The sequence below is a fragment of the Phascolarctos cinereus genome, unplaced genomic scaffold (assembly GCF_003287225.1).
Source record: "Phascolarctos cinereus isolate Bilbo 61053 unplaced genomic scaffold, phaCin_HiC Scaffold_8;HRSCAF=390, whole genome shotgun sequence".
Lineage (NCBI taxonomy): Eukaryota > Metazoa > Chordata > Mammalia > Diprotodontia > Phascolarctidae > Phascolarctos > Phascolarctos cinereus.
Window position 1 is genome coordinate 62992651 of NW_027556291.1, and position 25944 is coordinate 63018594.

General features: G+C 40.4%; 1 long non-coding RNA gene across 1 annotated transcript; it reads right to left on the minus strand.

The window, feature by feature from the left end:
* Window positions 1-1421: 1421 nt before the first annotated feature.
* Window positions 1422-23513, minus strand: LOC110194709 (uncharacterized). Its single transcript, XR_002320779.2, has 4 exons — window positions 23353-23513; window positions 18762-22527; window positions 16913-17057; window positions 1422-1901 (listed from the first exon to the last, which is right to left on the minus strand). It is a non-coding gene; the product is annotated as an uncharacterized LOC110194709 (long non-coding RNA).
* Between the last annotated feature and the right edge of the window lie 2431 nt (window positions 23514-25944).

Below are 25944 nucleotides of genomic sequence, written 5' to 3' on the forward strand. Positions count from 1 at the left end.
CCAACTAGTTTTGATGATTACTAGTTTGTAATAGAGTTCGACATGTGGTAACCCTCATTCTTTTTCATTTCAACTTTTCCTCATTATTAGCCTTCTGACCCTTGATTTTTTGGGCCTTTTTTGTTATTTTCAGCTGCCAAATTGATATATATATATATATATATATATATACATATATATATATACATATATATATATACATATATATATACACACACATATATATATATACATATATATATATACATATATATATACACACACATATATATATATACATATATATACACATATATATATACATATATATACACATATATATACATATATATATACACACATATATATACATATATATATATATATATATTTTTTTTTTTAAGGCAATTGAGGTTAAGTGACTTGCCCAGGGTCACACAGCTAGAAGTGTCAAGTGTTTGGTCTGAGGCCGGATTTGAACTCAGATCCTCCTGACTTCAGGGCCAGTCCTCTATCCACTGTGCCACCTAGCTGCCCCCAAATTGATATTTCTAAAGCACAGATCTTACCCCCCCCCAAAAAAAAAGTGTCAGTGACTCCCTTTTGTTTCTAGGACAAAATCCAAAGTCTCCTGTTTATCATCAAGGGCGTGTTGATTTGCAGACCATCGTCATGTTATTCCCCCTCACACACCCTCTGCCTTTCCACAGGTTGTCTCCCTTGACTGGAATACTCTGCTTCCTCATTTTTGCCTCTCAGAAATGCCTAGCTCCCTTAAAAGTTCAGCTCCAGCTCCATATCCAAGGTAAAACATTTCTTAATCCCCTCATTGTGCTAATGCACATCCCCTTCCTCTTCCCCTCCGCACACACACCAATTATGCAGTATTTACTTTATATATGTAGCACCCTCTCTGGGCTTACTCTCCCAACCCACACTTGCACTGATGTGTTGAATTCCCACAGGGTGGCAGATGACAGTCAGATGGCAATAACTCCCCTCGGGATTCTAAGGAAACCCAGAGGGATTGTGACAGCTAGGTGGTACTGCAGTAGCTAGAGCTCTGGGCCTGGTGTCAGGAATATTGGTTCAAATACAGCCTCAGACACTTACTAGCTATCTGACCCTAGGCAAGTCACTTAACTTCTGTCTGCCTCAGCTTCCTTATCTGTAAAATGGGCATCATGGTAGCACCAAATTTGGACAGCCAAAGAAAGTATTGGATTGAAGAATGAGGTGTAAGAAGATTAGAAAGGTAGGGCCAGGTTAAAGGGTTCCTGATAGGATTTGCTCTGCACTTATCACAGCGCCTGGTACACAGTAAGTACTTAATAAATATTTCCTTCCTTTCTTCCTTCTTTCCTTCCTTCCTTTTAATACTACTGCTCATGAGCCCCCATCTGGTGCATTCACCAACATATATATCAGTCAGGTGACATCAATTAGCTTTTACAAAGGGATATTTATTAAGAAAGTATAACGAGGACAGAGAGTACAAATACATGCCCCAAATAGGAAGCCCCTTCTCCCCTTGCATATACAACGGCCCTGGAGAGAGTAGATTTGGTCTTATAGCAGTTGATTCTAATGCAGTGAGTACACATGTAGGTAACATGTGGGGCCAAGGAGAACCTTGTAGTGGATGACCCCAGGAGTCATCAAGTCCTCACTAACTTTGCATCAGGCTGTGGCATCACAATGGATGAGTTGCCCTCTTGCTCCACAGGGCTGGTTCCTTCCAATGGGGTCTCGAGGCTTCTGGGTCAAACTAATGTGTGCTGGGTCATGTGGCTCCTGCTGCTGGACCCAGAGGTTTCTGCTAGTGACTAGAGTTGCTGAGAGGGATCTCTGATGGTTCTTCTGAGCTTTGGAAGTTCACAAGGTCATAACCTGGTTACTTTCATCTCCAGATATTCATTCACCTAAAATCAGGAAAGAATAAACCAAAAGAAACAGGTAATGTATGTTCATAGGTACATGGAGGCTAGAGGTAGCGAATGGTGCTGGCTGCTGTTCTTCCCCAACCCTGCAGCTCATAGAAGCTCTCCACTAGAGACAAGACTGAGAGGCCATCCATTCAAACTTTTACATGTCCTTTCACCTCTGCCTCAGCCTTTACTGAATCATCAGTCCATTGGACCTTCGGCCAATCAGAAGACTTTTCATCATCCCATAGCACTAAGTGGGGGTCTTCAAGGCTGAAACTGACTTCCAAAGCTCACGTACTAGATTGACAACAGGCAAAGAATACTGCCCATACCCTGTGAAACCCACAAGGAAGGAAAACACTAAGCATGCTCTAAGGATTAGTTCCTCGTTGACCATCCCCACCAGGCAATTTTTAATGGACTTATCTGTGTTTATTTCCCCTACCCAGTATTCATTCCACTCTTCTACCACCTCTTCTCCTGACCCTTTATACCTCTCCCTTAAATCTTCCCTCCCATAGGTCCTTTATGTCACAGCATGATATCACATTGTTCTTTCCTTGACCACAGTTAAATTTCTTTTAAAAATAATAACCTATGAATAAACAAACGAACAAAAAAACCAAACGCTAACATTGCATAGTGGACAGGAAGCTCGTTTGGGAGTCAAATTACATTGGTAGAAAAGCTGATCAACAGAAATCTCACAAACTGATGAAATTACAGGTCTTGTAAAGAAAAAAAACTCCTACAAATATAAAAAAATGGATTTCACTACTTAACATTTTCCTGATTATTATATACTTCATTCCTTTTCTTGTGTTTCCATTGCTTGAGGCATCTGTTTGCAAGCTGAATATTCTGTTCACTTCCCTCCCTCACCCTCCCTCCCTCTGACTCTCTTTTCCTCCCTCCCTCTCTCTCTCTCTCATCCCTCTCTTTCTCTCTGTCTCTAATGCTTCAAATGCCTCTTTCATTGAAAGTTCATCTTTTAAAATTGACCAATAGACTTGGCTTTGAAGTTTATAATATTTGGACTTATATCCCTAGTTGCTTTGCTTTTAGGAATATACTATATTTTGTTTTCTTCCATGATTTCTCTTGACTATAGAACGATACTGGGTTATTCTAATTAGTTTTCCTTCATACTTGAAGGCCTTTCTGCCACGTTTACAAAATCTGTTGCTTGTTATTGACATTGTAAATTGTGAAACTTAACCAACTCTTCATCTCCCACCAGCTAGATTCAACTCTGTTGTCATCATGCCCAAGCCACTCTCACCTTTAGATTTGTAGCTTTTTTTGTATGTTGTCTTCCCCCAATAGATTGTAAGCTACTTGAGGTAAGGAGGGGATGTCTTTCTTTTTCTAATTTGTGTCCCTAGCACTTAGCATGGTGCCCGGCACATTGTAGGCATTTGATAAATGTTTACTGTATTATATTATCCCCCCCCCCAAATTCTCATTGGAGGCTCTAATTTCCAATCTAATGCATTCCTAATATTTTCTTGTAACAGTTTTATTTCTCTTTGGAACCATTGATTTCTAGGTAGTTTGTACAATTGTCTTTTTGATTCAGGAAATATGGTTCATTTCCCTTCATGGTGTAATATTTTTCATACCAGGCAGCTAGGTGGCACAGTGGATAAAGCCCAGGGACTGGAGTCAGGAAGCTTCATCTTCTTGAGTTCAAATCTGGCCTCAGACAATTACTAGCTGTGTGACCCTGGGCAAGTCACTTCACTCTGTTTGCCTCAGCTTCCTCATCTGTCAAATGAGCTGGAGAAGGAAATGACAAACCACTCCAGTATCTTTGCCAAGAAAACCCCAAATGGGGTCATGAAGAGTTGGACACAAATGAAATAACAGAACAACAAAAATATTGTTCATATTATTTCAGTCAGTGTCAATGTATTGAAGAATAAGGTGTAATAAGACTGGAAAGGTGGGGCTAGGTTAAGAAGGGCTTTGAACACCAAAGTGAGGATTTTGTATTTGCTCCTAGAGCCAATAAAGAACTACTGGAGTTTACTGAGTAGAGGGATGGAAGACATGATCAGACCTGTGCTTTAAGAAAATCATTTTAGGGGACAGTAGGTAGTACAGTAGATGGAGCTCTGGCCTTAGATTCAGGAGGGCCTGAGTTCAAATCCAGCCTCAGACACTTGACACTTACTAGCTGTGTGACCTTGGGTAAGTCACTTCACTTCGATCACCTCACCAAAAAAAAGGAAAATTATTTTGTGCAGCTGGAGGATGGTTTGGAGTGGGGAGAGCCTTGTGGCAGACAGACCCACCAGCAGCTCTTGCAATAGTCCAGATGGGAGGTGATGAGGGCCTGCACCAGGGTTGGGGCAGTGTCAGAGGGTATAAGGGTTTGTATTCAAGATTCTGCAAAGATGAAATTGACAGGCCTTGACAACAGCTTGGATATAGGGGGTGGGAGAGAGTGAGGAGTTCACCTAGGTTTTGAGCCTAGGGAACTGGGAGGATGGTATTGCCTTCCGCAGTAATAGGTGGCAGTGCAGTGAATACAGCACTGGCCTTGGAGTCAGGAGACTCCTTTTTCTGAGTTCAAATCCAGCTTCCAAGCTGTGTGACCTTGGACAAGGCAGTTCACCCTGTTTGCCTCAGTTTCCTCGTCTGTCAAATGAGCTGGAGAAGGAAATGGCAAACAACTCTAGTATCTCTATAAAGAAAACCCCAAATGGGATCATAGAGAGTCAGATAGGACTGAAAAACAAGTATAACTCTAAATGATCCTCCACTCATAGTAGGAGGCAAGAGGAAAACTATTTCTCCCTTTGGCCCTTTTACAACTAGGAAAAAGCTGTGTCTCAAAGATATTATGTGACTTGCAAACCTGAAAGGGAAGTTTCTTGAATGTCAATCTCATTTCTACATCAAAGAGCTTATAGGATCACATTTCCAATTTGTACCAAACACTGGCTCTCTGACTTTTCGGGTCCATTTCAAAAGGTGATATTAGTTCAAATTGGTTTGTAGCTCAAACTTAGCTGAGAGCAATTTCTGAGGCTGCCATCCAGAGTGGAACATTTCACTTGCCTATTAATCACAGAAATACAAAATGTCAGAGCTGAAAGGTGCTTTCGGGACCATCTATTCTAAATTCGGAGAGAGAAATTGAGGCTTGGTGAGGGGAAATGACTTGTCCAGATTCGCATAGCTAGTATGTAGGTCTTCCGAATTCCTACCAGTTCAGGGCTCTCTGTTTCCCTGTAAATGTCAGATGCATTAATAGCTTGCATTCCAAGTACTACATTTTTCTTGCAAAGGACAATTTCACTGAATTACCAGTTTGCTAGTAATGTGTCACAGCTAGAATTCTATTTTTGCCCCTGAATGAGTAACACTATTCCTCCTTACCCCAACTCTGCCCTCCCAAATAACAAGGGGTTTCTAGGAAAAGATATTTCCAAAGGAAGTCTTGCTTGCACTTAAAAGTTAACCTGCTAATATGGATCAGTTGGTCAGTCAATGAATATGGGGAAATTAGGAATGGGTTTTTTTTCTTAAAATTTCAGTTTTGGGCATTTGGAGTTTAAAATATCTATAGGACATCTAGTTCAGGAATGTTTAATAGGCATTTGGAGATGTGAGACTTGAGGTTAGCAGAGATGTTAGGGCTGGATAAGTAGATTTGGGAATCATCAGTATAGAGATGATAATTAAATCCATGAGAGCTGATGAGATCACCAAGTGAAATGGTATAGAGAGAGAAGTGAAGAGAGGCCAGAACAGAGCCCTGTGGGACACCCACAGTAAGCAGGTATGACCTAGATGAAGATCCAGTAAAGGAGACTAAGGAGCATAGTTCCAAACTGTTTTCCAGAATGGTTGGACTAGTTCACAGTTCCACCTACAATGCGTTAAAGTACCTGTTTTGCCACAGCCACTCCAGCATTTGCCGTTTGTCTTTTTTTGTCCATTTAGTCAATCTGATGGTTGTGAGGTGGCATCTCAGAGATGTTTTATTTTACATTTCTCCAGCTATTAGTGATTTAGAGCATTTTTTCAAATTGTTATTGATAGTTTGACTTTCTTCCTCTGAAAACTGTCTATTCTTATCCTTTGACTATCAATTGAAGAATGGCTCTTTTTCTTATACGTTTTACTTGGATCCATATATATATGCATATATATATATATATATATACACATACATACATATGTATATATTATATATATTTTAAAGAGAAACTTACTGCAAAGATTTTTCTTTCCAATTTTCTGCTTCTCTTCTAATTTTAGTTGCATCGGTTTTATTTGTACAAAAACTTTTTAATTTTATGTAATCAAAATTGTCCATTTTATCTCCTAGGAACCTCTCTATCTCTTGTTTGGTCATGAACCCTTCCCCTATCCATGGGTCTGACAGGTGATTTCTTCCATGCTCCTCTAATTTGCTTACACCTTTGTATGTCTAAATTATGTTCTCATTTGGAGCTTATTGGAAAACAGGGTGAGATATTGGTCCATACCTAGTTTTTGCCAGACTACTTTCCAGTTTTCCCAACAGTTTTGAATAGTGAGTTCTTTTCTCAATAGGGATCTTTGGATTCATCAAATACTAGGCTATTGTGTGCATTTGCATATATTGTGTACCTAATCTATTCCACTGATTAGCTATTCTATTTCTTACCCAGTAACAAATTGTGATGATTACAACTTTGTAGTATATTTTGAGATATTATCCTTCCTTTTTAAAAAATATTGATTCCCTTAATATTCTTGACCTTTTGTTCCTCCAGGTGAATTTTGTTATTATTTTTTCTAGTCCTATAAAGTAAACCTTTGGTAGTTTGATTAGTATGGCATTGGATAAGTAAACTAATTCAGGCAGTCATTTTTATTATATTACCTCAGCCTATCCATGAGTGCTTACTATTTTTCCAATTACTTAGATCTTCTCTTTTTGTAAAAAGTGCTTTATAACTGTGTTCATAAAGTTCTTGTGTGTTTCTTGGCAGGTAGATCCCCAAGTATTTTATACCTCCTGTAGTTTTTTTGAAAGAAATTTCTCTTGCTATTTCTTCCTGCAAGATAATACGCAGAAATGCTGATTATTTTTGTCAGTTTATTTTATATCCTGCAACTTTGTTGAAGGTGTTAATTATGTCACTTAGTTTTCTAGTTGGCTTTTTTTTTTTTGGCTAGGCAATGGGGTTAAGTGACTTGCTCAGGGTCACACAGCTAGTAAGTGTTATGTGTTTGAGTCTGGATTTGAACTCAGGTCCTCCTGAATCCAGGGCCAGTGCTCTGCCCATTGCGCTACCTAGCTGCCCCTCTAATTGACTCTTTAGGGCTATCTAAGTAAACGTCACATCATCTGCAAAAGGTGACAATTTTTTTTCCTTACTGCCTATGTTTATTCCTTAAATTTCCTTTTCTTATTTTATTGCTATAGCTAGCATTTCTAGTACAATGTTGAATAGTGATGGTGATGAGCATCCTTGCTTCCCCCTTGATCTTACTAGAAAGGCAACTAACATACTCATTACAGATAATGTTGGCTCTTGGTTTTAGATAGATATTACTTATCATTTTAAGGGAAACTCAATTTATTGCTCTCCTATCCAGTGTTTTTCTTTAAAAAACAGGAATGGGTATTGTACTTTGTCAAAAGCTTTTTCTACATCAATTGAAATAATAATATGATTTTGTAGTTTTTTATTATTAATAGAGTCGATTATGTGTATAGTTTTCCTGATATTGAACTAGCCCCACATTTCTGGTATAAATCCAGCCTGGTCATAATTTATGATCTTTGTGACATATTGCTGTCATCTCCTTGCTGACATTTTATTTAAAAAATTTTGCATCAATATTCATTAAGGATATTGGTCTATAGTCTTCTTTTTCTGGTTTGATTCTCCCTGGCTTAGTATCAGGGCCATATTTGCGCCATAGAAGGAATTTGGGAGGACTCCTTCTCCTATTTTTTCTAATAGCTTATGTAGTATTGGGATTGTTTTTTAAATGTTTGGTAGAATTTGCTTATAAATCTATCTGGTCTTGGGTTTTTCCCCACTTTGGGAGTTCATTTTTGATTTGTTCAATTTCTTCTTCTAAGATAGGGTTAAGTATTTTATTTCTAGGTTTGTTCATCTAAGAAATTATTATAGTTTCATAAACATCCATCCATTTCATTTAGATTATCCATTTTATTGGCATATAGCTGGGTGAAATCACTTTTAATAATTGCTTTTATTTCTTCCTCATTGATTGTGAACCCACTTTTTTCGTTTTTGATATTCCTAATTTGGTTTTCTTCTTTATTTTTAAATCAAGTTAGCTAATGGTTTTTCTATTTTATTTTTTCCCAAAACAACACAGCTTCTAGCTTTATTGGTTCAATACTGTTGTTTTTTTAAACTTTCAATTGTGTTAATCTCTACTTTGATTTTCAGGATTTCTATTTTGGTGTTTAATTAATGGTTTTAATTAATTGGTTTTCTAGTTTTTTAGTTGCATGCCAAATCCTTGATCTGCTCTTTTTCTCTATATTGATGAAAGCAGTTAGATATATAAAATTTTCCCTAAGCACTGCTTCGGCTGCATCCCACAAATTTTGGTATATTGTCTCATTGTTGCCATTATCTTTAATGGAATTAAACAAATAGAATAAGAGAAATCTATGATTTGTTTTTTGACCAACTCATCCTTTAGGATTAAATTATTTAGCAGTCAATTAATTTTTAGTGTTTGTTTCAAAGGCTCTTGTTGAATTTATTGTGTTATGGTTGGTAAAAGATGCATTTTATATATTTGCTTTTCCACATTTGTTTGTGAGGTTTTTATGCCCCCAATAAATTGTCAGTTTTTGTGATGGTGACATGCACAGCTGACAAATTGGTATACTCCTATTCCCATTCAATATTCTCCAGAGGTCTATCAATCTAACTTTCCTAACATTCTATCAGGTTCTTAACTTTTTTTTTTTTTGTTATATGTATCTAAGTCTGGGAGGGATAAATCGAGGTCCTCCACTATTATAATTTTACTGTCTATTTCTCCTTATAACTAATTTAATTTTTCCTTGAGATGCTATGCCATTTGGTACATATGTTTAGCATTGATATTAATTCATTATCTATGGAACCTTTTAGTAAAATGTAGTTTCTCTGTTTATCTCTTTTAATTATGTCCATTTTTGCTTTGGCTTTGTCTGAGATCATGACTGCTACCCCTATGGTCTCTAATTTTATAGAGGAAACTGAGGCCCAGAGAGGGCCAAGGTCACATAGCTTGTTAGTGCCAGAGCCAGGACTAGAAGCAGGATCTCTTGGTTTCTGTTCAGTTTCCTTTCTACTATACTGTGCTTCCTCCCTACCTTCTTGTATACATTTACCTCTATCTAGTCATCAAAAGGTAGTTAGGATATAATATGATGATAGGACTTGGGGAACACATAACTCCTTAAGCAATTACATGGTCCCCAGGCCCCATCATCACATTATGTTACATATTATAATTGCATCACATCATACTGTGTTACAAGATCATATTACATATTATAATTATATCACATCCTATTTTGTTATGTGATCGTGTTACATATTATATTATATCATATTATGTTATATGATCATGTTACAGTGGAAAGAGGGTAGGATCTAAAGTCGTGCCTCTACCAATTATTACTTTCCTCTGTGACCTTGGGCAAACCACTTTCCATCTCTGAGCCTTAGTTTCTCCAGCTGTCAAATGAAGGGATTGCATTATATGACCTCAAAGGTCCCTTTCAGCTTGAGCTCTCGGATCCTTTTGGTGAGTTTGGGCAAATTGCTTTACTTTCCTGAGCCTCAGTTTCCCAAGTAGAAAATTAGAGGGTTGATCTCAATGGCTTCTGCAGTCCCTTCTAGCCCTAAATCTATGAATACTTCAAAGAAGGGAGTAAAATTGATAGAAGGGTCAACTCATCAAGATCTGTCTCTCTAGCCCTAACCTCCACCTGGAGATAAAGTCCAACAGTGCTGACTGTCCATTGGACTACCCATTGGACTGCTCTACCTCAAGGTCATGCTGGTGTATATCGAACTCTTAACTCATCATCTTCCCCAAGAAAAATTGCCTCTTTTTCTAACTTTTTTTGGGTTTTGTTTGTTTTTAGGCAATTGGGGTTAAATGACTTGCTCAGGGTCACACAGCTAGCAAGTGTCAAGTGTTTGGTCTAAGGCCAGATTTGAACTCAGATCCTCCTGACTTCAGAGCTGGTGCTCTATCCACTGCACCACCTAGCCACCCCTCTTTTTCTAACTTCTTAAAATGTCTGTGAATGGCACCATCATCCTTCCAGTCTCTAAGGTTAAAACCTCAGTGTCATCCTCTTTCCCCAGCCACATAGTTGTAAAGGTCATTTTTTTGTCATTCAGTCATTTTAGTCATGTCCAACTCTCCATGTCCCCATTTGGGGTTTTCTTGGCAAAGATACTAGAGTGGTTTGCCATTTCCTTATCCAGCTCATTTTACAGATGAGGAACTGAGGCAAACAGGGTGAAGTGACTTGCCTAGGGTCACACAGCTAGTAAGTGTCTGAGGCCGGATTTGAACTCAGTTCTTCCTGATTCCAGGCCTGGAGCTCTAACCACTATACCACCTAGTTACCCACGTGCTTCTTAAGTGCCATACTACATTGTTGGTTCATAATGAGCTAGTCTTTCTCAAATAATCTTCTCTCTTTTCACGCCTCCCCCATTTTATAGTTGTGAGTTTGATTTTTTTCAAACCATAGTTATTCTTACTGAATTTCATTTTATTAGAGCCAGACCACTGCTCCTGTCTATTGAAAATTTATTGGATTCTGACTCAATCATCCAGTGTGTTTGCTTGCCCTCCCAGCTTAGTGTTATCTGCACATTTGGTTAATTATTCCATTTATGCTTTTATCCAAGTCATTGCTAAATGTGTTAAATAGCACAGGGCCAAACACAGATCCTGGGGTCCTCCACTAGAGACCTTTTGCCAAGCCGACATTGAACTCTTCTTTCAGTCTGGCCATTCAACCAAGTGTCAAATTCTGCTGATTGTATGTTCTATCATTTAGCCACATTTCCCCAGTAACAGGATGAGATACTTTATTAAATCCTTTGCTCAAATCAGTGTATACTATTTCACATTCCTTGGTCTATCCATTTGAGAGGCACCAAACATGTGATTTCATTGGCATAGATAACTTCCTGTAAGGAAACTCCCTCTACCCATGTAGGTTAGCATCTGCTCTTCAAATTCTGGTCTTAGAGGAAGAACTGTGTGGAGTACAATGTAATGGGTTTGGTCAGTGGGGGTCAGAGGTGAGATCTGAAGCCAGGTAGGAGTCAACTATCAGGCATTTGCTGCGTGTTTGAAACCCTTGAATGTGGTTAATTTTAATTTATAAGCAATGGAAAAATGAAATGTGACTGACAGGAGGAATTAATAATATTCAAGCCTTAAGTTGTTGTTAGTAAAATTTTGCTATTTGAGGTAAAAACTCTCAGGACTATAATTTGACATTGTTTTGAGTTTTGATTACAGGGATGGTTGTCTGAATTGTCTTAAAGCCAATAGTAGAAAGTAGCATGTGCTGCAGTTTGAGAACTGCTACAGGTGGATGCCGTGCCTGGGAAAGGCTTTGGGGATGACCTTGGCGTGGCCCTCTTGACTCAGGTTCCCCATTCTTATATTTCCTTTTTGAATGGGAAATTGCCCCACCTGGTTAATCCTGAGCCTGGTTTTTGATACCCTGTGACTACATGACTGATTGTCATGACTCATGCCTGGAATCAAACAGAGCTGAGGGAGATTTTCCCCCTATTATGGCACAGGTCAGATCAGTCTGTACCCTGGAGGGAACTAGTCTTGACATTATCATAACTATGTCTCTCCTTTTCCTTTCATAGAAAATTTCTATAATCGAGGCAGGTGAGCAGTAGAGGTTTTGTAAGTGTAATACTAAATCTGTTAATTAACAGACTGATACTGGAACATCTCTGAGTTACTGTAGTAGAATGCAAGTATGAACAATCTTGGCGGGGTGGGCAGCCAGGTGGCACACTGGATAGAGCAGCTTCCCTGAAGTCAGGAGGACCTGAGTTCAAATCCGGCCTCAGACAATTGACACTTCCTAGCTGTGTGACCCTGGGCAAGTCACTTAACTCCACTGCCTAGCCAAAAACAAAGAAACAAACAAAAATCTTAGGGTCCAGCTAGGTGGCACAGCAGTGGACAGGGTGCTGGCCCTGGAGCCAGGAGGACCTGAGTTCAAATATGGCCTCAGAAACTTACTTGCTGTGTGACCCTGGGCAAGTCATTTTACCCTGTTTGCCTCAGTTTCCTCATCTGTCAAAATGAGCTGGAGAAGGAAATGGCAAACCAAACCAGTATCTCTTCCAAGAAAACTCCCAAAAGGGTCACAGAATTAGACAAAACTGAAAAATGAACAACCATTGCTTCTGACTCCAAATCCAGCATTCTATCCACTCTACTCTATGGTCTTGCTCAAGGTTGCATAGCTAATGGTAAGTAGCAGAACCCAACCTCAAAGTCCAGGCCTTTTCCTACCATTTCTATGTACCACACTTCCTCTCATGCCCAGAGATGCCTCTTTCTCCTCCCCAAATGGATCATCTCCAGCACCATAGGCTTCCCTTTCTTTTTTTTTAGGCAATTGGGGTTAAGTGACTTGCCCAGGGTCACACAGCGAGTAAGTGTTATATGTCTGAAGCCGGATTTGAACTCAGGTCCTCCTGACTTCAGGACCAGTGCTCTATCCACTGTGCCATCCAGCTGCCCCAGGCTTCTCCTTCTTTAGAGCCTCCTTCAGACATTAACTACTTATGACTGGCATCCAAGTCTCAAAGTGTTGCCTCCTGGCAAATAATACAGAAGGTTGTTGACTTTCAAGTGAGTCTTCTACTTAGAGTAGAATTCTTCTACTTTGAGGTTGGTACACTTGGGACTAAAAAAAAAAATTTTAGGTCTCTTGTCTAGACCTATGACTTCAATTTTCAAGTATAGGAGACAAAAACGGGAGTAATGGGTAGAAATTGTTGTTTTTGTCAATTTAGTCATATCCAACTCTTTCTGATCCCATTTTTGGGTTTTTCTTGGCAGAGATACTGGACAGGTTCGCCATTTCCTTCTCCAGCTCATTTGACAGATGAGGAAACTGAGGCAAACAGGGTGAAGTGAGTTGCCTGGGGTCATGAAGCCAGTAAGTGTCTGAGGCCACATTTGAACTCAGGTCCTGACTCCAGAGACAGCATTCTCTCTACTGCAGCGCCACCTAGCTGCCCAATGGGTAGAAGTTACAGACAGGTAAATTTAAATTTGATGTAAAGAAAACTTGCTAACAAAAGAACCATGCCTTCAGAGGCTACTTTAGTGACTACATGTTGAGGATGCTCAATGGAGATTACTGGCCAGGGAGGGTTTAGACTAGATGTTTCTTAGGCCCCTTCCAACTCTGAGATGCTATAGTCATATACTTCTAGGTGTAGACCTGTAAAGGGGAATCCCAGAGGCCATCTAGCCCAATCTCCTTATTTTACAGATGAGGACAGTGAGGCCCAGAAAGGTTAAGTGACTTGCCCCATGTCATACAGGCATAAGTGGAAGAACTGGGATTCAGACCCAGGTAGAGGACCTAAGTTGAAACCCAGCACTCTCTAATGGACTGGACTGCCTCCCAGTACATGTGTGCAAGACTGGATTTCTTCAGTTTTCTGGATTAGTCCTTTAAAAACTCACATCTGACGAGTTTCTGAATAAGAAGTAAACTCAGCAGGCTTCTCCTTCTCTCTCAAGATTCAGGCAAACAGCTTTTGTGTGCTTCAGCCTGGCCACTGAATGACTGGACTCAAGCAACAGGCAATGGATGGTCTGTGGTTTGCTGATGCTCGCCCCCTGGGCAGTGGGAGTGTCAGCTGGAATGCTTGGGTCCTGCTCTGCCCCTCATCAAGGCTCACTGCACACAGATCCTGACTGGCTGCCTTCTCCCCACACCCCACTGACCTCGGAGGCCAGCAAAGAAAGGGCCATACTTAATCGCCAGTTGAGTGTGTAATTCAGTTATCTACATGGTTGAGTGGTTATCAGTGTGAGGAGCTCAGAAGCATGGGGCTTGTTGGAACGATTCCATAACACCAGGGAGGGTCTGAAGCCCTGTTTATATCATTGAGAAAGAAAGAGGGGACAGTGAGGGAGAGAGTAGCAGACTTGGAGTCAGGAAGACCTGGGTTTGAATCCCACCATATTAGATGCTTGACCCTGGGTAAATCACTTCACCTCAATGGGTCTCAGTTTCCTTATCTGTAAACTGAGAGATGTGGACTCACTGACATCCAAGCTCCCTTCCAGTTCTAGAGCTACAATCCTGTAAGCTTACAGGAAAGACTAAAGGGCTATTAAGCAGAATCAAAGGGATCGAGGACTTGAGTTTTGGGAAGAAAGACAGCACAGCCTTCTTGTGATGGTGAACTTCTCCAGAATCAACAAGTAAAAGTGCCTGCTCTGTGCCAGGCACCATGCTAGGTGCTGGGGATACAGCCGTAACAACGAAAAAGAAACAGCCCCTGACCTCAAGGAGCTTATATTCTATCAGGGGAGATGACTTATACATATGTAAGCATTTACAACAAACAAATGGTAATGGGGAGGGCAGGGAGGCACTAGCAGCTGGAGGTGGCACTAGATCTGATCTTTGAAAGAAGCCAGCAGGCAGCATGAAGAAGAGGGAGGGCATTCCAGGTATGAGGGACCACCTGCACAAAGGTAGTGATGGGAGATGAAATATTATGTGTGCAAGAAAGCCAGTTCAAAGGGCAGCTAGGTGGCACAGTGGATAGAGCACCAGACCTGGATTCAGGAGGACCTGAGTTCAAATCTGGCCTCAGACACATAACACTTACTAGCTGTGTGACCCTGGGCAAGTCACTTAACCGCCTAACTCCTCCCCCCCAAAAAAGCCAGTTCATTGAAGTGATGGAGGCTGGGTGTGGTGGTGGTAGTAGAGGGTGAAATACCTCATAGACCTTAGCCATAGAGACTAAAGAGGAGAAAAATTCATCTCAGGGTCGCCCTGCTACTTTGTAGGGGCGGAAAGTTTGAAGCAGTCATATGCCTTATTCAACTTCTTTCCCCTACTGAATTGTTTAGGAATTTTCTTTTTTTTAATTCTTGCTCTCAAGGTAGAAGCCCTTCTTTGACACCAACTAGATTCATTTTTGGAAAAAGCTGTCCAGCCTGGGGTGTAATGAGCCAGAATTTTATCCTGCTTCCTCTATTATCCCCATTCCTTAAAAGATAAGAATCAGAAGGAGATGTAGCCAGAGCAGATTGAGTTCTTGGCAACAAACTGAGGCTAAAAATTGGAACTATTTGGGTTTTGAAGTATTTCAAGGTCAACTCTTTCAAGGCGCTCACATCTGTCTGAATTACGAGATCCAGAACAGCCTTGATTAAGGAATCAATGTTAACATGGAGAGAGGTCACTAGGAATATGTTGCAAGATGTGCCCTTGCCCTGATTTTCCTTTTGTTTACCCCAATGTATTTATCAGTGAGCTTGAATAAAAATGTGCACAAAAGCTTTCTAAAATTTTGCTTCTGGAAAATGATCTGGAAAATTTCCAGAACTGAAATGTCTAAAGAAAAGCAAATGAAAGAAAATGCATGTGACATTGAACCTCTTCACCCCAACTTTCCCTCCTTTCCTCAAGGATAGTTTGGGTCTCAAAGAGAAATGTTACTGAATACCAACAAGTGTAGCTTTGAGCAGCTGCTCAGGTGCTATATCATTACAAGCCACTAGATGGCGCTCAAAGCTCAACTTAATAGTTCATAGCCCCAGAGCTGGAAGGTATCTCAGGGGTCTCCTATTTTTTTTTTTTTTAACAGATGAGGAAACTGAGGCCCAGGGAGGGGAAGGGACTTGTCCAAGGTTGCCCTTGTAATGAATGTTAGAGCAGGGACTTGAACCCAGGTTTTCTGACTCCAGAGATAATGCTCTTTCTAGTGTATGCCAGTACATTCACAGCCTTACTAGTGATTCCAGGTACTATCTTTAAAGCTCCAAATAACCTGGAACCAATCCACAAAAGGCAAAAATACATTTGAAAGTGGGCACAGTCTTGTTTAAGTCTTACTTGTATTCTCAGTCCATTCCCAAAGAATCTACTTAGTTCACTTATCGGCTGAATGGATTTGCTATAGTTAAAATGATCAGAGATTTAGAGCCAAAGGGACGGTAGAGGCTGTGGAGTCTATCCCCCACCCCCATTTTACAGCTGAAGGAACTGAGTAACAGGAAGAGGCATGTAGCTAATAAGTGGCAGAGGCAGGATTTGAACTTGTAGCTGCTGCCTCCAAATCTGGTGCTGTAGCTCTGTGTATTACTCCAAAAGTAAAGTGTTATCAACATTAACCCCCCAAAAAGAAAAGAGCAGGGGTAGCCAAGTAGCTCAGTGGATAGAGCACTGGCCCTGGAGTCAGGAGGACCTGAGTTCAAATTTGGCCTCGGACCAAACACTTGACACTTACTAGCTGTGTGACCCTGGGCAAGTCACTTAACCCCAATTGCCTAAAAAACAAAAAAAAAGCCAGACCAATCTCTTTCTTTTTCAATGGCAGTGTGGTACAATGTATAGTGAGCTGGCCTCAGAGCCAGGAAGATCTGGGTTCAAGTGCGACCTTTAACCTTACTGCCTCTATGGCTGTGGGTAAGTCACCTAACCTCTCAATACTCCAGGCCAGTGGGGTCAAACTCAAATAGAAATGGGGGCCGCTAGACTTGTATCTAAGGATCCCTGTGGATGTATACTGGCTTTGAAAGCCACATATGAATATTAGCTGTGTTTTGATGTATTTTTATCCATGTTGTGAAATATTTCCCAATTACATTTTCCTCTGGTTCTCGCTATACCCAGCAGTATTGTGGGTCATGAGTTTGATACCTCTGCTCTAGGTGACTCTCAAAGATGGTCAGTTGCAGAAGTAAGTGCCTACCTGCATTGGCAGAGAGAGGTTCCTTATCCAGGATCATACCGCTGTTCTGGATGACAGGGAAGACTCACAACCAGGTCCTTCTGGGTCCTGAGGCCAGCTCGTCACACAATGCTGTATGGTTGCAGATCAACTAAGTCCACATTCTCTGGAAAAGCAAATCTGCAGGTAAGCCAAAAGTCTCATGCCTTTCTTAAAATGCCTGATTCTTAAGCTGGCACCAGCCTGTTACAGGCTCTCATCAGCTAACACTTGGACTACTGTAATAGCTGCTGGTTGGCCTCCCTGCTTCCAGTCTCCCCTCATTCCAGTCCTTCCTATACTCAGCTGTCAAAGTGATCTTCCTAAATCACAGGTCTGACCTGTCACTTCCCTATTCCATAAACTCCACTGGCTCCCTATCACCTCCAAGATCAAATACAAAACTCTCTGTTTGGCTTTCAAAGACCTTCATTACCTGTGTCCCCTCTCAGTCCTGTCACAAACTATGCAATCTCCTAACACTGGCCTTCTTGTAATTCCCCGTACAAGACACCATCTCCCAACTCCATGCTCTTTAACTTGCAGTCCCCCATGCCTGGAATGCTCTTCTTCCTCATCTTCACTGCCTCATTTCTCTGGCTTCCTTCAACTCTCAGCTAAAATCTCACCTTCTGCATGAGGCCCTTCCCAATCCCCCTTAATTGAACATTCCCCTCTATTGATTATCTCCCATTTACCCTGTATATATCTTGTTTGGACATAGCTGTTTGCATGCTGTCGCCTCCATTAGATTGTGAGCTTCTCGAGGGCAGGGACTGTCTTTGATCTTTTTTTGTACATGTTGTTGTTCAGTCATTTTCAGTCCTGTCTGATTCTTTGCAACCCCATTTGGGATTTTCTTGGCAAAGATACTCAAGTGGTTTGCCATTTCCTTCTCCAGCTTATTTTACAGATGAGGAAACTGAGGCAGATAGGGGTAAGTGACTTGCCCAGGGTCACCCAGCTAGTAAGCTTCTGTGAGAGATGAGGCCATCCTGACTCCACGCCTGGCACTCTATGCACCGCAGCGCCACCTAGCTGTCACATAGTAGGTGCTTAATAAACGGTTCACTGATTTAATCTATCAGTTTGGCAAATAAGGGTTATACGGAATGGACCTGTGATTTTATTAATATGGAAAACAAGAAAATTCCCTTTACCAATGTAGGTCAGCTCCTTTTTTTTTTTTTTTTGTAATTCGTAGTCTTAGAGAGTTGCTTGGAGAACTGAGAAGTTAAGTGACTTGCTCAGCGTCTTGCAGCCGGGATGGGTCACAGGTGACATTTGGACCCAGAGGCCAGCTCTCTACCCACTATACCACATTGACTCCCTTTGGCCTCAATAACTTGCATGAATAAGTCAAGGTGCAGTTTTAATTTTATACCCTGTCTTTTTCTAATTTTATTCTTTCTCTTAGTTTTATGGTAATTATTATCTTTGCTCTAACAAACTGATGGTCTGACAGACTACCAATTCATATCAGGAACAAGTCATTTTCCACTCCATTGAAATATAATCAATTTCATTTGCTAATGTTATTTGGTACTCTCCATATTAAATACCTTTGTCTTTTTTTCTGGAAGAAAGTATTCATGACAGATAGTCATGACAGACAGATGAGGCTTCTTTATAGTCTACAAATATTTGGTCTCTCTCAGTCCTTGGCTCCTAAGCTATATTTTCCAACATATTTTTCACTGAACAGAAGAGGATAGCAGATGGATTAAAAAGCAGAGTCCAACAATATGGTACTTACAAGAAACATACCTGAAACTGAAAGATGTACACAAAGTTAAAAGAAGTGGCTGGAACAAAATCTCTTATACTTTACCTGAAGCAAGCGTAGCAATCATGATCTCAGATAGAGCAGCAGCAAAAATAGACCTAAAAAGATAAACAGGGAAACTATATTTTGCTGAAATATACCATAGACAATGAATTAATATTAATACCAAACGAAAGATGCCAAACAGCATAGCATCTAAATTCTTTTTTTTGGCAAGGCAATCAAGGTTAAGTGACTTGTCTGGGGTCACACAGCTAATGAGTATCATGTGTCTGAGGCGAGATTTGAACTCAGGTCCTCCTGACTTCAGGGCCGGTGCTCTATCCACTGTGTCACCTAGCTGCCCGTAGCATCTAAATTCTTAAAGAAAAAGTTAAATAAGTTATAGGGAGAAAAAGACAGTGGGGGGGGGCATCACATTAGCCCTCTCAGACCTAGATAAATCTAAACAAAAAAGAAGTGAAGAACCTGAATAGAATTTTAGAAAGGTTAGCTATAGATCCCTGGAAACTAGTGAATGGGAATAGAAAGATGTATACCTGTTTCTTAGCTGTGTGTGACACCTTCACAAAAATGGACCATGTATTACAGAATAAAAAAATTAAAAATGAATGTAAGATAGAAATATGAAATGCTTCTTCTATAGACTACAAGAAATAAATATATTCAATAAAGAGCTGTTGAAGAAATTATTAGAAATTAATTCAAAACTACATAACTTAATCCTAAAGAATGGGTGAGTCAAAGAAAAATGGAATAATGTAAACTATGGGTAGGCCAAGCCATGCTACCAACATCCTGATAAAGACTATGGGTTCAGAGTACAGATTCTGAGACATAATTTTTTGGAACTTGGCAAAGAGAGGAATTTGTTTCTAACTGGGGCTTTTATTTTTCTTGCTTTCTCAATACAGGGGATGGGGGAAGATGGGAAGGAGGTAAAATAAATATATCATTATTTGAAAATAATTTTCATTAAAATTAAAAAAAAATAAATGGGACTACAAAATAATACATGTATTTTAAGTACCACATGGACCATTTATAAAAAAACTGATAGCGTATTAGGGCACAGGGACATTATAAATAAATGAAAAAAAGCAGAAATAATATGCTCATCCATTACAAACCATACTGCAACAAAAAGAGTAATCAGTTCAGTGATCACATATAGGAAAGGCACAGACCCAAAAGGAGACTTAATAATGAAATTCTAAATAATGAATGGGCCTTTGGGTATTAAAACCAAAGTTAGCGCTTGGAATACATAATGGGCCTGATGAATGCACATTTAAGGGAATTCTGTATAATGATGATGATGATGATGATGATGAGAAGGAGGAGAAGGAGGATAATGATAGATAATGATAGTTAACATTTATATAATGCTTACTATCTGCTGGGCACTAAGTTACAATTACTATCTCATTTGAGCCTCACGACAACCTGGGAAGGCAGGTGCTAATTATTATTCCCATTTTACAGATGAGGAAACCGAGGCAAACAAAGGTTAAGTGACTTGTCCAGGGTCACACAACTAGTAAGTGTCTGAGGTAGGATTTGAACTTAGGTCCTACTAACTCCAGGCCCAGCACTCAATTCACTGTATCACTGAGCTGCTTTTATGTTTTCTTAGGGATTCCAAGAACAAAGGGGCCCACTGGAGAGCCTGGAGTGGCAGGTTGCATTGTGGATGTGAGTGATTGCTGAAGTAATCTGGTCACAACAGGTTTCCCTGTACCCCAGCTGTGGGGATCAACCAGCTGTTACTATGGAAGGATGAAGAAAAGCTCACCATAGAGGATTTGGTAGCCTGTCCAAATGGAAGAGGAAAGGACTTGACCAGTTTCCTCTAGCCACCTTGGGTCATGAACAAGGTGATATGTTTATGATATATAGCTAGAGTGCTATATATCATATAGCATATATGTGCTATAGCTAGCACATAGCTAGCTAGAGTGCCCCCTCTACCCTCCTCATCTCCCACCCAAGCGAAATCCCCTCTCTTACCTTAGCTTGAGTGGCCAATATAGTCACCATCTCTTTGGACCCCATCATCCTTCCCTAACTCTACCTTGATTCCATGTCACTTCTTATATATTTTGATTATAACTAGAATAGTAAGCATAACAATAATAATATTATTATACAACTCATTATTATATAAATAACATTATTATCATCATTATAGCTAGCATTAATAGAGCTCGTACTACGTGCTAGGCACTGCATTAAGCACTTTACAAATATTATCTCATGTGACCCTTAGTATAACCCTGGGAGGTAGATGCTACCTATCATTTTATAGTTGAGGAAACCAAGATAAATAGAGGTGAAGTGACTTGCCCAGGGTCACATAGCTAGTAAGTATCTGAAGCTATAATTGAACTCAAGTCTTCCTGACTTTAGGCCCAGAGCTCTAGCCACTGTGCCACCTAGCTGCCTCCAAACTTGACTGGGTGGAAAAGAGAAGAACAGTAAACAATGATGAATTTTTGAACAACATTTTGCCATGACTCACCTAACAAAACATCATATAACCTATTTGTATACCTTGTTCACCCCACCACCTGCTCTCCATACCCCCTGAATTAAGAATTAAAGCCTTGAAGCAATCCACTGGGATGGACTTGGAAACTTACTATTCACTGTGATTCCAAGTTCTGGAATTACCTGGGCTGAGGACCCCCTTCCCTGCCCAGGTTCATCCCTATCCCTGTCAACCCCAACTTTGTTGCTACCTCAGTCTTTCCTGCACTTTCACTAGGCCCTCTGTAACCCCTGATGTATTTTGAACAAACTATGCTTCATATCACACAGGTGATTGCCCCTACTATCCCCACTCCAGACTTAAGTACAGTTATCCCTTCCACATTGTGATTTTCTCCATCACGATTTCAATATATTGCAGGTCAACATAAGAAATTAAATGGGAATTTGGGAGGAGCTTTGCAGAAGCTGCAGATGACATGTGAAGGCCAGCAGACAACCCCAAAAAAGTTTAGAAATTCAGAAATGCATAACATATATGGATGGTCTTGTATAATATCAAGAAAAAAGAGAAGGAAATCTATGAAGCTGGAAGACTTCTCTGGTATGAACAGAGAGCCAAAAAATTTTATGTGGATTTCCCAGCTCATGGGGTGCCACACCCCTAACCCCTGCAATGTGTAAACGATAACTGTATGATTTTTTTGTATTTAATTTACTATGTATGCATCATTTTCCTGCAATAGCCTGTAAGCTCCTAGAGGCTTAGGGGGGCTTTGGATTTTGCCTTTATGTCCTAAAACTTAGCCTGGCACCTGACACACAATCCGGGTCTGCTATATGCATGTTTAAGGAAATTCTTTCTCTCAGTCTCTTTTTTATCATTCCTCAGGGGTGGAGCCTGGAGTGGCAGGCTTCATTGTAGATGTGGGTGATGCCCTGGGCTCCAGCTATGGGGATGATCCAGCTGTTACTACAGAAGGACAGGTGAAAGCACATAACACAGGTCTTGGGAACTTATTCCAAATGGAAGGGGGAAAGGACTTGACAGGTTTCTTCCATCTACTTTGGATCGTAAGAAATAGAACCCATAAATACAGTGCCCCCCACCCACCTCTAGCCTTTTCCTGAGATCACTCATCTTACACCGAAGCCAACTCAACTTCTTACCTTAGCTCAGTAGCCATTTCCTAACTTGGCAACCCCTCCTTTTTGCCCCCATCATCCTTTCTTACCTCTCTTTTGCCTCTTTTCATATACTTTTACTTTCATACAGTTTACTCTTCACATAGTCTGATTAGAAGTGGACCAGGAAACATGACTGCATGAAAGGAAAAGAGAAATACAACAATAAATTATAATGGCCTGCTGAGTAACAATGGGTACATTTTCCCATGAGTCACCAAGGAATAAATACATCATCAACTGACAGGTGTACCATCACCACCCACCCCACCCAAGCTATTCCCTTTCCCCACCCTCCCCACCTTGAAACAAGCATGAAAATCCCAATTTACAAAAATGATTCATCTTAGACACTTTGCTCTCTTTTTTCCGAAGGATGCCTTTAGAAAGTATATGGATACTCTTATGTATGTGAGGCATCAGCAAATGGACAAAGGGGACAAAATATGGTAATGGTCAATGTTGGAGGGTTTCAAGTTGACAGATGGATTGAGTCACTGTTGGTAGGAGTCTTTAATTGGTCCAGCCGTTCTGGGAATCAATTTGAAATTAATTTAAAAATGTGAATAACATGTCCGTGACTCTTGACCTCCTGATTCTACCACTAGGCATAAATTCTAAGCCATCAAAGACACACAGAATGGTCCCAGGAGAACCAAATGTTCATAGTCGCCATTTTTTTGAAGCTAGCAAGGAACTGTAATCAAAGTAGTACATTAAGTAAAAAGTTGTGGCATGAGATTGTAAAGGAACACGAGTGTGTTGTCAAAAATGATCAGTGTGAAGAGTTCAGAAAGCATGGAAATGTTTAGACTAACAGATGCAGAATCAAGTTATCAGGATCTGAAAAACAATATAGTCTATGACTACAACAATGGAAAAAGAATAACAAAAAGAAACTGAAAGGTACTGTAATGCTAATGATCTCATTTGGCCCCAGTGAATAATTGACAAAGTTTACCTCTTTCCCTTCACTTGAGAAGAGGGAGACTCATGGTGTGGAATGTAGTATAGACTTTTTGACTCAGTTTACATCTTGGTTCCTTTGGTTAAATTGCTTTTTCTTTCAACTCTTCCTTCCCTCCTGCCCCCATGGACATGGCTGGCTGGTTAGGAGGGAAACATGAGGTATACCTTTGGAGAGGAAGGTGATGTCAAAAGAAAAGATACCAATAAAACAGATTTTCCTTGAAAAGACAAATCAAAATGCAATTCATAAGCATATATTATGTTCCAGGTACTTTGCACATTGAGGTTAGGGGAAGGAAGATGCCCCCAAATAGGTTTTATTAATGATTTTGTGGATGCGAGGCATCTAGCAAATTGGCAAAGGTGACAAAAGATAGCAGTAGTGAACATTGCAGGACTTTGAATAATCGGGTAGACTGACCGACTCTCAGTAAAAAATGTAGTCTAATCATTCTGGAAATTAATTTGGAAGTATTTGAAAGAAGTTATCATAATTCTTGATCTCCAGGTTTTATAGCTAGGCATAAACACTAAGCCAGTCAAAGACACAAAGAAAGGTTTCAGGAGTGCTGGATATTCATAGCAAGGAAATGGGAATAAGCCATTGCCCACTGATGTTGTTGTTGTTGCCTTTTAGTTGATCAATCGTGTCTGACTCTCTGTGATCCTGTTTGGGGTTTTCTCGGCAAAGATACTGGAGTGGTTTGCCATTTCCCTCTCCAGCTCACTTTATGGATGAGGAAACTGAGGCAAACAGAGTGAAGTGATTTGCCCAGAGTCGCATAGCTAGTAAGTGTCTGGGTCCAGATTTGAACTCAGGTCCTGTTGACTCTAGGGGTGGCACTTTATCGACTGCAGCGCCACCTAGCTGCCCTTGCCCACAGACGGGGAATGGCTAAAAAAATTGTACTGGATTGTAAAAGAACATGAGTATGTCATCAGAAATGACAAATGTAAAGAGTTCAGAAAAGAGTGGAAACGTTTTGACTAGCTGATGCAAAATTAAGTTAGCAGGACCAGAAAAACAACAATGGAAAAATAAAGAATGACAAAACAAAACTGCAAGATATGTAAGGACAATGAGCCCATTTGGCCCCAGTGAAGAGCTGACAAAGTCTACCTCTTTCCCTTCACGGAAGTAGTGGGAGGATGCTCATTTGGAATGTGATGGACATCTTCAGTCTTAGTTGATTCCTTGGTTCCTTTGGCTGAATTGCTTTTTCTTTCTACTTTTCTCTTTTTCTCTCCTCCATGGCAGTGGATGGGTTGCTGGGAGGGAACCATAAGCAATACCTGTGGACATGAAGGTAATGTAGAAAGAGAAGATATTAGTAAAATTTATTTTCTTTGAAAAGTCAAGTCAAAATGCAATTAATAAACATGCGCTATATTCCAGGAACTATTTACAGAGAAGTTAGGTGGGGGAAGGAAAGGATACAAAAAAAATTTATTAATGCTCTTTTTTCCATTTTAGGAATTTCCCACTGTCTATATGCCCACCCACCTTGTCACATAATCCATTACTCTAGCCAAAGCAGTCCAAGAAAACCTATTGGCCCTGTCTGAGCATGGATTCCACACCTTAAGACCACCACTTGCCTCCAGAAAGGAGCAGGGGTGGTGGGGCATTGCTACACCATCAGTGTCCTGAAGTCATGATGGGACATTTCATTGATCAGACTTCTACATTCTTTTTGTTTGTTTGTTTGTTTTGTTTTGTTTTGGCTAGGTAATGGGGTTAAGTGACTTGCCCAGGGTCACACAGCTAGTAAGTGTTATGTGCCTGAGGCCAGATTTGAACTCAGGTCCTCCTGACTTTAGGGCCGATGCTCTATCTACTGCTCCATCTAGCTGCCCCTAGACTTCTACATTCTTGTAAGTCTTTACTTCAAACATACTCTAGATCTCTTTTACAAGTGACTCCTACCTTCCTGTAGCCTTTCCCTGGTAACACTCATGTCAACTCTCCTTTTTACCCTAGCTTGGGTGTGTAAGTTCAGATTCACGCTCTCAGAGCTAGAGCACAGGGGGCCGATAGCCCCTTAATGATAACTGCTTTTGACTCCTATCATCCTTCCTTACCTCTTCTTTGCCTCTGAGTCAATTACAATATATTTTGATTATATCTGGACCAGACAACATGCCTGCATGACTGGAAAAGAGAAGAGGAAGAGTAACAATGATTATCTGCTCAGCTACCTCATTCTTCCCTGACATTACACTGTGCCCTCTGCAATCCCTGTTATATTGTAAACAACCTATCTTTCATTTTACACATAAGATCACTCTCACCACCCCACCCCAAAACTATTTTTAATACGCTTTGCATTTTTCTATGTATTATTTCCCAGCAATTGCTGGTAGGTTCTTAGATGCATGAAAGCCTTTTGCTTTTCTCTTTGGGTCCTGAAACTTAACTTAGCACCTGGCACATAGCCTGGGTCTGACAAATGCTTGTTCAAGGGAATTCTGACTCTCAGCCTCCAATGATGATGGAGCCTAATGAGGGGCATGGTATGGCAGGCTGCATTGGGGAAGTGAGCAATACCTTAGTGAAGCAATCCAGTTGTAGGTGGCCCTGCTG